This window comes from Mirounga angustirostris, unplaced genomic scaffold, assembly GCF_029215605.1.
Source record: "Mirounga angustirostris isolate CCGP_5_RB_7025 unplaced genomic scaffold, mMirAng1.0.hap1 SCAF_16, whole genome shotgun sequence".
NCBI classification, from domain to species: Eukaryota; Metazoa; Chordata; class Mammalia; order Carnivora; family Phocidae; genus Mirounga; species Mirounga angustirostris.
In genome coordinates, this window is record NW_026991724.1 from 14,020,885 (window position 1) to 14,034,742 (window position 13,858).

General features: G+C 40.8%; 1 pseudogene; it reads right to left on the reverse strand.

The window, feature by feature from the left end:
• Nucleotides 1-586: 586 nt before the first annotated feature.
• Nucleotides 587-11,467, reverse strand: LOC123855995 (IST1 homolog; annotated as a pseudogene).
• Nucleotides 11,468-13,858: the final 2,391 nt, after the last annotated feature.

Consider the following 13,858-nt stretch of genomic DNA (forward strand, 5'->3'; position numbering starts at 1 on the left):
ACCTGGTGCTCATCACAACAAGTGCACTCTTTAATCCCCATCACCTGTTTCACCCATCCCCCCCCCCCCCCCCCCCCGCTTCTGGCAACCATCAGTTTGTTCTCGATAGTTAAGACTCTTTCTTGGTTTGTCCCTCTCTCTCTCTTCTTTTTTCCTTCTGCTTGTTTTTTCTTATTCCACATGTGAGTGAAATCATATAGTATTTGTCTTTCTCTGAATGACTTATAGCAGCATTACTTACAATAGCCAAGATATGGAAGCAGCCCAAGTGTCCATCAATTGATGAATGGATAAAGAAGATGTGGTATATATACACAATGGAATATTATTCAGCCATAAAAGGAATGAAATCCTGCCATTTGCAATGACATGGATGGAGCTAGAGATTATAACTCTTTTTTATTTTAAATCAGAGGACTTGCCTTCCAAGACTGGAAGCTGAGCAATACACAAGGTGTGGTTCAGACAAATAATTTCAACAAGGAAAATCAGAGTTAAATTATGTCTGAAATATAAAATCTTTAAAAAAGAGTTTCATGGGGTCAGAAATGCCTAGCAAGGTAAAAAGAATAAAAACAATTTCTCTTTACTTCATACTGAAAGAAGAGAGAACAAAGAAAATTAATGTCTAAGGCTCTTTAGCTTCTATTTATTTGACTTTCCTAGATTTATATATACAAAGTTTTGAGATTTTTATACTATTTTCAACAAGAGAGTAAACTGTTTTCACTATATATAAATTAAATATTGAAGCATGTGCCTAAATCACTGTACATTAAAGACTTTCAGATTTGTCCAGCTTATAAAAATGTTCCTTGCAGTCTTACTTTGGTATTGTCAAGAGGCTGATAAAAGACTAAAGGCCTAGTTCTCATGAGTTCAGCATGAAAACACATCGTCAGCTAAATGACTGTAAATATGCCCCTTAAAAACTTCACAAAGATTATTGTACTATTCAAAAAGCCCATGCAGAAATCTACTCTACCACTAGTGGTAGTAGCATTCCAGATTCAGTTTCCCTTTCTGTACTGATCTGACTTCCAGGAGGAAGGCATGAGAAACAAGGGGCTGGGGATTTAATAGGAAAGGGCCCCAGTGCAGATGTTGGCAATGCCCTGAGGGGATCACCAGTTCCAGCGGAAGTCCCACCTGTTCTGCCACGGGTGCCTTTCTTGACGTCCTTAGGAAATCCAACACTGATTTGGGGCTGTTGGGGCTTCAGCCTGAGGTGAGAGGGTAAGAATCACATTGGGTTCTCAGTTGATCACACATTTGTTTATTGCATCCCTACTACCTGCCAAATATTCTTGGAAGCACAGGGGAAGAAATGGTGAGCAAAGAGACATGGGTCCTGCCCTCATGCAGCTTAGACCCAAGTGTAAGTCAATGACAGTTAAAGCAACCTTTGAGCCTCTGGCCCACAAGCTGCTTCTTTCTCTTTCAGTGACTATGCTTTGAGTGCCTATGAGGTCAGACCCTGTGGTACATCAATGATCAAGAGCTACACATAAATATGCATAGATAGATCTACAAGAAAGTTTATCAAACTTCAGCAGCGGTAAACTCTGGATTCATTCATTCGTTTGACAGAATCTATTGACCACTTAATGTAAGGTCGGCACAGTACTAGGGATGCTGCAGTGAACAAAACAGACAAAAGTCCCTGTCCACCTACAACTGATATTCCGGGGGAAGAAACAGATATAAACAAGATCACTAAGTGAACCATACAGTATGTTAGACAGAGATAAGAGCAATAGGAAAAAAAAAAACATAAAGCAGAGAAGAGGGAAGAGGTTGACATTTCAGAGAAGGTAGCTGGGAAGGGACTCAGAGAAGAGAACATGTAAGTGCTGACCTGAAGGAAGTAAGGGAGGGATGGGGCAGATAGCTAGAGAACACAGAGTACCGGAAGTACAAAGGTCCTGAGGTGGGAACTAGCATGTGTGTTTGAAGAAGCCCGAGGAGGCCAGTGTGGTTGAGGCAGAGTAAATAGGAGGGGAGAGTAGAGAGAATGAGGCCAGAGAGAAGAGGTGAGAGTGCCTGTGGGCCACATCCTTGGTCAGAGGAAAGCTGCTGCCTGTTATTCTAGGTGAAATAAAAAGCCAGTGGAAGGAGGCCTCTGGGTGGCTCAGTGGGTTAAGCGTCTGATTTCAGTTCAGGTCACAATCTCAGGGTCCAGGGATTGAGCCCCACCCCAAGTCCCGCTCAGCAGGGAGTTTGCTTCTTCTCCCTCTGCCCCTCCCCTCCAGCTTGTGTGCGTGCTCTCTCTCAAATAAATAATTTTTTTTTAAGCCATTGGAAGGCTTTAAAAGCAGAGGAGTGACATGATCCGACTTAGGTACTAACCGGTCTCTGACTGCTATACTGAACATCAGTTAATGGGGAAGAGGAGTACAAGCAGGAAAACCAGTTAAGAGGCTATTGCAGTCATCCAGGCAAGAGATTGTTGTAGATTAGATCAGAGTGCTGTCAGTGGAGGTGGTGGGAAGTGACAGGATTCTGGATATATTTAGAAGGTAGAGTGGTTACTCAACAGATTTGCTGAAGATTGGGTGGGGGCTAGGCATTGAGAGAAGGGGTAGAGTCAAGGAAAATATCAAGATTTTGCCTTAGCATAGACTTGCCGTCAACTATAGAATGAGTAGGTCCTTGAAAGGGGTAGGAGCACTTTTGGACATGTTAAGTTTGAGATGCATCTGAAACATCCAGGTGAAGATATCAAGAAGGTGGGTGGATATATCAGTCTGGAGTTTGTATCAGCCTAGAAGTCTTAGCTAGTGATATACATGTGGAAGTCCTCACCATAAAGATGAGATTGAAAACCATGAGGTAGGATGAAATCATCTAAAGAAGAGAGAAGGAAGAGGAAAAGTCTAGAGACTGAGCCCTTGGGTACATCTCTAATGGCATTTCATGCGGCTTTTACTTCTTCAAAGTCCCTTTCTCTATTGTCTAAATTTCTACAAAGTGTCTTTTTTCAACAAACCATAGAACTCTTTGTAAGAAAAAAAAAAAAAAAAAAAGAGTAAAAGAGTCCCTATCAGGAAACCATCAGGAGCAAAGCATCAGAGAAATGTGCCCCTTAACCACAATCCAACATGGTACATGCCACCTCAGCAATTCAAAGGCATTAGGGGGATATCCCTCTTTCCCTAAAACATTCCATGACTACCTTTTGGAAGGTTAAACCACCCTCAGTGATGATGATGAAAAGCAAAACTTGATTACATTGGCTATGTGCCAGGCATTGCATTTAACTTCCTTAGTCATACTCACTCATTTAATCATCTCAACGAACTTATGAGACTTGGTAATAATTATTAACTATTATTATCCCCCTTCTTAAAGTTCAGAGGACTGAGTCTTTGAAAGGGTAATGCCTCAGGTCTCAGGGTTAATAAATGGTGAGTCTAGGATCTGAATATGGGCCATTTCACTTTTGAACTCATACTCTTTTTTTTTTTTTAAAGATTTTATTTATTTATTTGAGAGAGAGAATGAGCTAGAGAGAGAGAGCATGAGACAGGGGAGGGTCAGAGGGAGAAGCAGACTCCCTGCCGAGCAGGGAGCCCGATGCGGGACTCGATCCCTGGACTCCAGGATCATGACCTGAGCTGAAGGCAGTCGCTTAACCAACTGAGCCACCCAGGCGCCCCTTGAACTCATACTCTTAACCAACACCAAAAGAGAGTGCCTAATACCTTAGGATCTTGCAGCCTTTATTCCAAGAACTCTTTATTAAAATGCAAATTATCTCTGGGATAAAACTGAGATCTTAAGAACTAAAAATGTTTAACACACTTCTTAGTGTGTGTGTGTTTTGTTTTTTATTTGTTTTTTTACACACTTCTAAGTATAACACTTTAGATATCTTCATCTTTGTTTTCTACTGTTGTTACCCACTTAGAAGGGTCATGTGACAGCAGAAGTCAAGCTCTGTCTTGGAAAAGTATGTGGGCGGAGAAAAGGTGCAAATGTCACCTGCTTTACAATCCTGCCAGAGTTACTCTGGAAGGCACATTCCTAAGCAGAATAAAAGTCTTCTGGTGCACAATAAAAATCTCAGCTTTAAGTCAAGTCTCCGTTCTTGAAAGTACTCACCATATGGTTGCCTTGGATTTATATGGTACATTATAGTTCTTAGCAATTTCTATCAAGTACTGTTCTACTAGAACCTGGGGTAGAGTGCTCACATTTAATCTATACATTAACTGCAAGATAAACAACGTAACAGATTTGGTCACACGCATATCTACAAACTCAGAAATAAAAAGAGTTTAGTTTGGGCGCCTGGGTGGCTCAGTTGGTTAAGCAACTGCCTTCGGCTCAGGTCATGATCCCAGGGTCCTGGGATCGAGTCCCACATCGGGCTCCCAGCTCAGCAGGGAGCCTGCTTCTCCCTCTGACCCTCTCCTCTCTCATTCTGTTTCTCTCTCGCTCGCTCTCTAATAAATAAAATCTTAAAAAAAAAAAAAGAGTTTAGTTTGTATCATAAGGCAGCCCTCTCCTGGGATGAAAGAACCCCAAACCAAGTAAAATAAGAGGAAGAAAATAAACAAAAGAAAAAACATTTTGAATCGAGGATTCTGATTTTATAAGTGTATGAATTATGTCAGAGGTGATACTCAACACACTCAACAATCAGTACAGCAAGGCACCATCCAGTCAGAATGGACACTCTGAATGCTGAGAGTGTCTACCTGCATGAGACAAACTGCAGCTACATCTCTGTGTCTCAGCTGATTGTCAGTCCTGAATTATATGTGTGGTCATGATGTAAGATGTTCAAAGGCTGAAGCTTCTAAGTTTATTAACTTCCTTCATATTACTAAGCGAGTTTCATTTAGGAAAATGTATGCTTTCTTCATAAAAAACCATCTCAGCTTGCTTGAGGCTAGTTTTTTGATAAGCATCTGAACTCCCCTAGTGCAAAATCTTTATCCAAGTTGCTCTTCCTCCAATGCAAAACTTCTTTTTTTTTTAAGATTTTATTTATTTATTTGAAAGAGAGAGAATGAGAGAGAGCACATGAGAAGGGGGAGGGTCAGAGGGAGAAGCAGGCTCCCTGTCGAGCAGGGAGCCCGATGCGGGACTCGATCCCTGGACTCCAGGATCATGACCTGAGCCGAAGGCAGTCGCTTAACCAACTGCACCACCCAGGCGCCCGCAAAACTTATTTCTTTTTCTTTTTTTTTTTTTTAAGATTTTATTTATTTATTTGACAGAGAGAGACACAGCGAGAGAGGGAACACAAGCAGGGGGAGTGGGAGAGGGAGAAGCAGGATTCCCGTGGAGCAGGGAGCCCGATGCGGGGCTCGATCCCAGGACCCTGGGATCATGACCTGAGTGGAAGGCAGACGCTTAACGACTGAGCCACCCAGGCATCCCCGCAAAACTTATTTCTAAACATCTTTCAGTCTGCACAAAATTATGTGCTCTGAGTTTTCTCATATTTGCTTTTCCTGGACTTCTTGGCTTAGAAAAATGTGTGTCTCTGGAAGGGTACTACCTGAGAGCTGACAGTTCCAGTCTCGTTGGTTCGGCACAGTTGGCCATATACTTGGCTGTACTTTGCATACAGCTGATTAGATACCTGGAGCAAACCATCACCAAGAAAGAAATAGAGGCAAAATTCATCAAGTTATGGCAAATTTGCTTGAGATGAAGAACCACCAAAAGAGCAGAAATCACTTTTATCTTACCTCATTGGAATTATATTCTTTTAGCATCTAAACAACAGCAATAGCAACAGAACAGTGCTTTGCTTTGTTTTTAAATATCTGATAAACATGAAACTTAAAAACTCTAATCCTGGGGCGCCTGGGTGGCTCACTCGTTGGGCGTCTGCCTTCAGCTCAGGTCATGATCCCAGGGTCCTGGGATCGAGCCCCGCATCGGGCTCCCTGCTCCACGGGAAGCCTGCTTCTCCCTCTCCCACTCCCCCTGCTTGTGTTCCCTCTCTCACTGTGTCTCTCTCTGTCAAATAAATAAGTAAAATCTTAAAACAAACAAACAAACAAAAAAAACTCTAATCCTAAACACCTTATAAATTATGATTCCTGTCTCCATACAAAAGAAATCCAATTTCAAATTTTGCTTTATTATTTTTTTTTAGGTAAGGTTTATTTATTTGTTTCTACCATTGCCATTAAAAGGAAACTATTTTTTCACTTAAAGACTAGCAGGAGAAAATACTTTTATGGCTGTCCTTTAAGAGAAGAAAGGATTCCTCGAACTAATCCCACAATTCCAAACAAGTAGCTCTAGTGATCCCCTCACCTACAGTCATGGCACGGGCACTCAGGTACCTCTGACTGGAGGCAAGGAGCTGCCCAGATTAGTGTAGATACAGATTCGGCGAGACCAGAATCCAGTTTCCTAAGACAAACACAAAGTTATGTGACACAGGGTTTTATGTTCCTTCCCCCAACTCCTGCTCCTGCTTCAAAGGTAGCCCATGGGGGTGCCTGGGTGGCTCAGTCGGTTAAGCGTCTGCCTTTGGCTCAGGTCATGACCCCAGGTTTCTGGGATAGAGCCCCGCATTGGGCTCCTTGCTCAGTGGGGAGCCTGCTTCTCTCTTTGCCTGCCGCTCCCCCTGCTTGTGCTCTCTCTCTCTCTCTGACAAATGAATAAATAAAATCTGATTTTATTTATTTGACAGAGAGAGACACAGCGAGAGAGGGAACACAAGCAGGGGGAGTGGGAGAGGGAGAAGCAGGCTTCCCACTGAGCAGGGAGCCCGACGCGGGGCTCGATCCCAGAACCCTGGGACCATGGAGCCACCCAGGCGCCCCTAAATAAAATCTTTTAATAAATAAATAAATAAATAAATAAATAAATAAATAAATAAATAAATAAATAAATAAAAGAAAGGTAGCCCATGGACAATGTTCAAAATATAATGTAAAATAATTCTTCTTAACTGAAATTAGATACATGTATATATAGGTATATATAACTACATATACACACACATATGTGTTTATACAACATAGATAAATACAGAAATACATATATAGACTGAAAGAAATATACCAAAATTCTTAGCTCCAGATTTGGTGATTATGGATTCTTTTTCTGTCTGTATTTCCCCACTTTTCTACAAGCTCAGGGGGAAAAAAGACAACCATCTGGTTCTAAAAATGGCTCTTTGGACTGACCTAGTCTCTCTGAACAGCACTACTTCTTCCTATAAAAATTAGAGACGAAGTCCTTTGGCATAGTCCCAACAAGTTGAAGCCCACCCTCTCCCTCACAAGGGGTCGGGGATGCCTTCTCACCCCTTTGAGCCTAAGAAATGGTAAAAGTCCCATAGGTCTTACTTTGTGGCCTGGATCAAGCTAAACCGAGCCAGCAGCAGATTACAATACAGCTCCAGCATCTCCATGGCCTCCACAAGGTAGTCTTCTCGGATAATGTGCTCCACTCAGATCCGAGCTCGTTCATCTTTCCCAGCAGTCAGACGGTCAGCAATCTCTTTCCTTGCTTTCTGAGCCTGCTCGGCTGCAGCAGAAGCATGTGTATAGAGAAATGCATGTACAAAGTGGAGTTCATTGAATAAAAAAGGCAGGTTATATGATAGGGTGAAGCAGTGTTTTCATAAAAAAATAATAAAAAATATACACCATATACGCATATATAAAGTTATTAGTGTTTTGCACTAGGTCAGTCGACAACACCAACATTACCTGGGAACCTGTTGGAAATGCAGATTCTTGGTGCCTACCCCAGAAATACTGAATCAGTAACTCTGGAAGTGAGTCCAGCAATCTGTGTTTGAACAAGCCCTCCAATTCTGACACGTGTTGAAGGCTAAGGACTACTGCTCTAGGGGGTGCTTTGACGAGTAGCCTTTGTTTTATCCTTTCGGGTTGCCTTGCTTTTCTAAAATGTCCCATAGTGAACATTTTTTTTAATAATAAAAAGATTATTTAAAGATTTTATTTATTTATTTGAGAGAGAGAGAGAGCACAAGCAGGGGTAGGGGCAAAGGGACAAGCAGATTCCCCATTGAGTACAGAGTCCCAAGTGGGGCTCGATCCCAGGACACTGAGATCATGACCTTAGCCGAAGTCAGAGGCTTAACTGACTGAGCCACCCAGGCGCCCCCATAATAAAAAGATTATTTAAAAAAGAAGAATGCATGAAGTGCTTTGCATTTAAAAAACTGTCCTCAGGGACGCCTGGTTGGTTCAGTCAGTGGATCATGCAACTCCTGATCTCAGGGTTTTGGGCTCAAGCCCCGTGTTGGGTGTAGAGATTACTTAAAAACAAAATCTTAAAAAATAAAATAAAAAATAAGAAACTGTTTTCATATATACAGTTCCATTTGATCCCTGTAACACTTGTGTGAGGTTCATATTGTTATTTGTGTTTTACAGCAGAGAAAATTGAAATACTGAGAGGTTAAATTGCTTGCCCATGGTCACATGATTAGGAGTGACTGAATTAGAACAAGGCCAAATCTTCAGGCTGCAAGTTCCTATGCTTTTTCACCATAGTATGCCAATAAAATGAACAAGTAGAGTCATGCTGGGGAGGTAACAAATGTAACCTGTCCCAGGCCAATCCACTGAGATAAGTCTTACCACCTTGTTTTATCAACTGATGACTGAGCCTGGGGAAAGAGGCGTTTCACAAGTCAGGAAAACCTGAGCCTCCAAACTATGTAACCCGTCTGTTCACCGAGTTATGCTCACCTTCTAATCATGAACAGAGTTACTCTGTCATTGCAGGCAAATCTTGACATGAGACTACTTTTGAATCTGAAGTAAACACAAAGCTCAGGGCTTGAAAGGTTGCTTAGCCAAGTCCAAAGTAGGAAAATGTTCTCTGCTCTAGACATCATAGGGAAAAGAAATTACAATAGAACTGGACTTGTTTCAGATAAATAGTGAACTGTTGTTACACCACCACTAATATTGGCAAACATTTATTGTGTGCCCAGGTTATAGTTTGTGTTACAAATAGAACTCTGGAGTGATAGAAAGTCAAGATTAAAAAAAAAAAAAAAGTCAAGATTACTGTCTCCCTTTAAAGAGGACTAAGTTTAGGTAAGACAGAGCTAATTTGCTTTACTTACCTCAAATCACTCCAGCACTCCAAGTTTACATTTCATTTGTAAAAAGAGGATATAATTTCTCTGGATAATTATATGTGTCACTGAATTGCCAGGATCAAATAAAAGGACACTGGGCATGCAGTTTAAAATTTACAAGTTCTGGGGCACCTGGGTGGCTCAGTCATTAAGCATCTGTCTTTGGCTCAGGTCATGATCCCAGGGTCCTGGGATTGAGCCCCACATCGGGCTCCCTGCTCAGCGGGGAGCCTGCTTCTCCCTCTCCCACACCCCCTGCTTGTGTTCCCTCTCTCGCTGTGTCTCTCTCTATCAAATAAATAAATAAAATCTTAAAACAAAAATAATAATAAAAAATAAAATAAAATTCACAAGTTCTGTGTACACCACCAATGTCATCATCATGGTTCATGGTAACAATGATGGGTACCATTGGGTTTGCCTAAATCTTATCTGTTTAAGGTATTTTTCTTAGGCCCTAATTTTCTAAAGAATGCCCAAAAATCAATTTGGAAGTTAAAGTAATAGCTGCCTCTCCACCGACAGATCACAGTAATTCAAGAGTAAATAGTGCTATTTATGGGGCACTCAGAAAACTGCACACACAAGCAATACTTATTTTACCTGAACCCTCCTCATAATCAGAGATCATCGGTTTTTCAGTTTTTTGAGGGCTTAACAGCTCATGTGACCCACTGAAATGAGGAAAGAGCAAGAGGCAACAGAAAATAGGTTGGATTTAAAGAAAGAAGACAACACTTGTCAGCTACTACTCAAGCTCATGGGTATAACACTCACTACTTGAGCTGTCACCTGATAGAAGAAATAGCTTTTTTTTTTTTTGGTGTGTTCAAAAACACGTAAGGAAGCCCTTCCAGAAAAATTTGCCCAGCAGCTCAAATTTAATAGCTACTGCCCATTTGAAAAGGCCTGACTAGATCAAGTTCTCTGATTTGGTGAAGAAGAGTCCAGTAATCTGGACATTGTTTTATATTTTAAGTCTTTGGAAACTTTTTTTTTTTTTAAAGATTTTATTTATTTATTTGAGAGAGAGAGAGAATGAGAGAGAACACATGAGAGGGGGGAGGGTCAGAGGGAGAAGGAGACTCCCTGCCGAGCAGGGAGCCCGATGCGGGACTCGATCCCAGGACTCCAGGATCATGACCTGAGCCAAAGGCAGTCGCTTAACCAACTGAGCCACCCAGGCGCCCGGAAACTTTTTTTTTTAATTAAACTTTTTATTTTGAGATCATCGTAGATTCACGTGCAGTTTGTGAGAAGTAACACAGAAAGATCCAGGGTTCCCTTTACTTAGTTTCATGCAGGGATCACATCTTACAAAACCAAAATACTGATATTGATACCATCAAGGTCCAGAACAGTCTTTGCAAACTTTTAAGTGATTTGATCACTATAATCATCATTCCCACAAGTCAGGCACATTCCTTTGAATTCCAAAATTGCTAACTAACGTCTTAGGAGGATCTCTGGGGTGGGGGAGGGTAGTGCTCAGTGATGAGAGGCAGCTTGTTGTGCTGTCTGGAGTATTTACTCACTTTTCCTTTTTTCCAGGAGTTTTAGGCGATTGACAACTAGTTGCAGGTTGACCTGAAGCCATCAGCTTGGAAGGCAGAAATGAACACGATTTCACCACAAGGCACAGCAGCTTGCAAATCACCTTGCTGAGCCAGTTTCGCAGAGCAAGAGTTATCAATGTCACGGGGGCATTAATTTAACCACATCTACTTTATGCATTCACTAGTCCCCTGTAAGGAATTCCTGGCTGCTCAGCAATGGCCTAAATGTATCTCCTTCTCTGTGGCCCAATTCCCCAGATAGGACTCTTACAATTCAAATAAGGGTTAGGTTTCCTTCAGTTTATTCCAATCGTCAGTGTTCTGACTGCAACTTTTCAGAGTTCTGCAGGAAGTTTCTGATAAAAATGAAAGCCTTTGGCAAGTGTCTAAGGAAGCAGACAGCAGATCGAGATTCCCCTCCCCAAAGGATGTATTAGTCACTTATGGAGAAATTCCAAGACCTCCTTGTAAATAAAATATTAATGAATTTGAAAGGGAGATCCCCACTGGAATCTGGAGAGGGCACAGAACATTAAAAGCATGTGGAAATAAGGACACAGAATTGTTCAGAAAAGTAGATAGAATAGAAGCTTGAAAACTGCACATTTCTACATTTGGACATCTAGAAAAGCTTTTGAAAAATAATCTAATACCAGGCACCAACACATGTCTTGGGAAAGCTGAATCTGCCAAGTATTCCTAGAATTTCAACCTATACTTGAGATTGTTGTTTCTGCCATTGGCATACAAAGATAAAGTTCTCCCCTACAACGACACCTTTACATGCTGAGCAATACAAGCAAAAAGACATGACAGTATGAAAAAAAACACCTATTCCTCTTGTTATGACACACATGGTTCCCCAAATTACCAGCACTTCTCCCTGGTTTGATCCCTTAACGTCAAAAAAGAGTTGGGATAGTTGTCTGAACGTCCCCTGCCTGTACGACAGGTCTAGAAAAATCACCAATGAGGAACTAGACAACACAGAGAGCTGGTTTGAAACTCGTGCCTGATTAGGGAGAAGAAGAACCAGCTCAGCAGGGTTTTGTGGTCATTGTTGTTTTCCTCTCAACAGAGTAGCTCAAACTCTCCCATCACACAAATTCAATCTACACACATCAAAGGAATTCAGTGGGAATCCAAGGAAAGAGAAGAGGTAGACAAAACAGATGGAAGTATAACTTTTCAGTTCCAAAATGTCTCAAATACCTTTAAAAATCTCCTTTTATGGGGCAGGGATTTTTTTTTTTTTTAATGAAAGAAATCTCCTTTCACTTTATCAGTTCTTAAAACTCCATGGAAATTACACAAACAAATCTGGTGAAAGAAAATGAAGGAATTTTCAGATGAGAGAGACTGAAAACAGGTAACAAATAGGCAAAACTATGTAAGAATAGAAATGAGGAAATGGGAGCAAAAAAATTAGCAAGGAGAGTCTCCCAGTTTGAGATATCTTTGTGAAATTTCATTCAACAACTATTTATTGAGCCAGTTACAATGAATATGACCCTGGGTTTACTTACTATAAATAACTTACATAGGGAATTATCCAGGTTCCAGAGAATAATACAGATTTTTGGAGAAATGAGGTAACTTTTAGTTATTTTAGTGTCTTAAATCTAAAAGCTATGTTACTTATTACTAATACTCCTTTCAAACTGTCACTATGGAGCTTCCTATGTCAATATGTACAATCAAAGAAATGAAGATTGCTTGGAGTAGAGTCCTAGAAGAGAATACAGCAGAGATATTACCCACTCTTTTGGGACCGCCGAAAAGAGAACCTGGTTTTGGTTCCTACCAAACCAGGAAATCACCTGTGTCTCACCAATCAGAACATCCTGTTTTTTTTGTTTTTAAATCAGACACGCCTTTGCACTATGTAATCATGTTAATGGCTGGTAGCCAAAAAATTCTTTTTGCTCTCATCTACCTGTGTCTGCTCTCTCAGTTTTGTCTGAAACACCAGCTCTCTGAGAGCGTATCTTAGTCTAGGAGGCAATGGATATCCTGGTTGATACAAGGGTCTCTATCTTAGCAGAGGTTGTTTTGTTTTTTTTTAATTTATTGATATGGAAAAAATTGGCAAAGACAGCAGTATGTATATCATTTTGATTTAAAAAAAGAGTATGGGGGTGCCTGGGTGGCTCAGTTGGTTAAGCATCTACCTTATGATCCCAGGATCCTGGGATTGAGTCTGGCATCAGGGAGCCTGCTTCTTCCTTTCCTGCTCCTCCTGCTTGTGCTCTCTCTCTCTGTCAAATAAATAAATAAAATCTTTAAAAATAAATAAATAAATAAATAAATAAATAAATAAATAAATAAATAAATAAATAAATAGTATAGGCTTATCTATCTTGGCAGTTTTTTTTAATCTTGATAGTTTTAATTCCAATTTAGTGAGCTAAGCAATGGATTAGAAGCCAGAATGCCAGTTAGTGCTAAAACGGAATCACTGTGTGACCACAGGACTTCCTCCTTGGCCAAACTGAGAGAGAAGACGACTGTCAGGAATAATGCTAATATCCTCGAAGCACAGCCCTCTGCTGATTTAGATGGCTACAGATCAGTAGCTTCACTGTTTCACACACTGGTGCAAGGTGTGTGTGTGGTGGCATTCAATGATTTTAATGATCCTCTGTGCCCATCCAGGTGAGAAAATACCAAAATTGAGGTCTACTGATTCCCTAGAAAGAATCTTAGAGACCATATACTTTACTTGTATTTTAACTTACTCATCTTAATATTTCTAAGATAATATTTTCATAAGAAATCCAAACGAGGGCGCCTGGGTGGCTCAGTTGGTTAAGTGACTGCCTTCGGCTCAGGTCATGATCCTGGAGTCCCGGGATCGAGTCCCACATCGGGCTCCCTGCTCAGCGGGGGGTCTGCTTCTCCCTCTGACCCTCTTCCCTCTTGTGCTGTCTCTCATTCTCTCTCTCAAAAAAAAAAAAAAAAAAAAAATCTTTAAAAAAGAAATCCAAACAATAAGTCCCTTTTGTATCTTTTGGTCACCACCCAATGCCACTTTCCTCTCCTGAGATAACCGATGTTAACTAGTTGTTACGTAGCCTTCCATTCCTTTTCTGTACTGATACATAAATATGTCTTCATATGTTACATGTGATTTTCACATTAAATACATGATATCACACTGTACATATTTGCTTATATTTTCACTTAAAATATTTATAGAGAG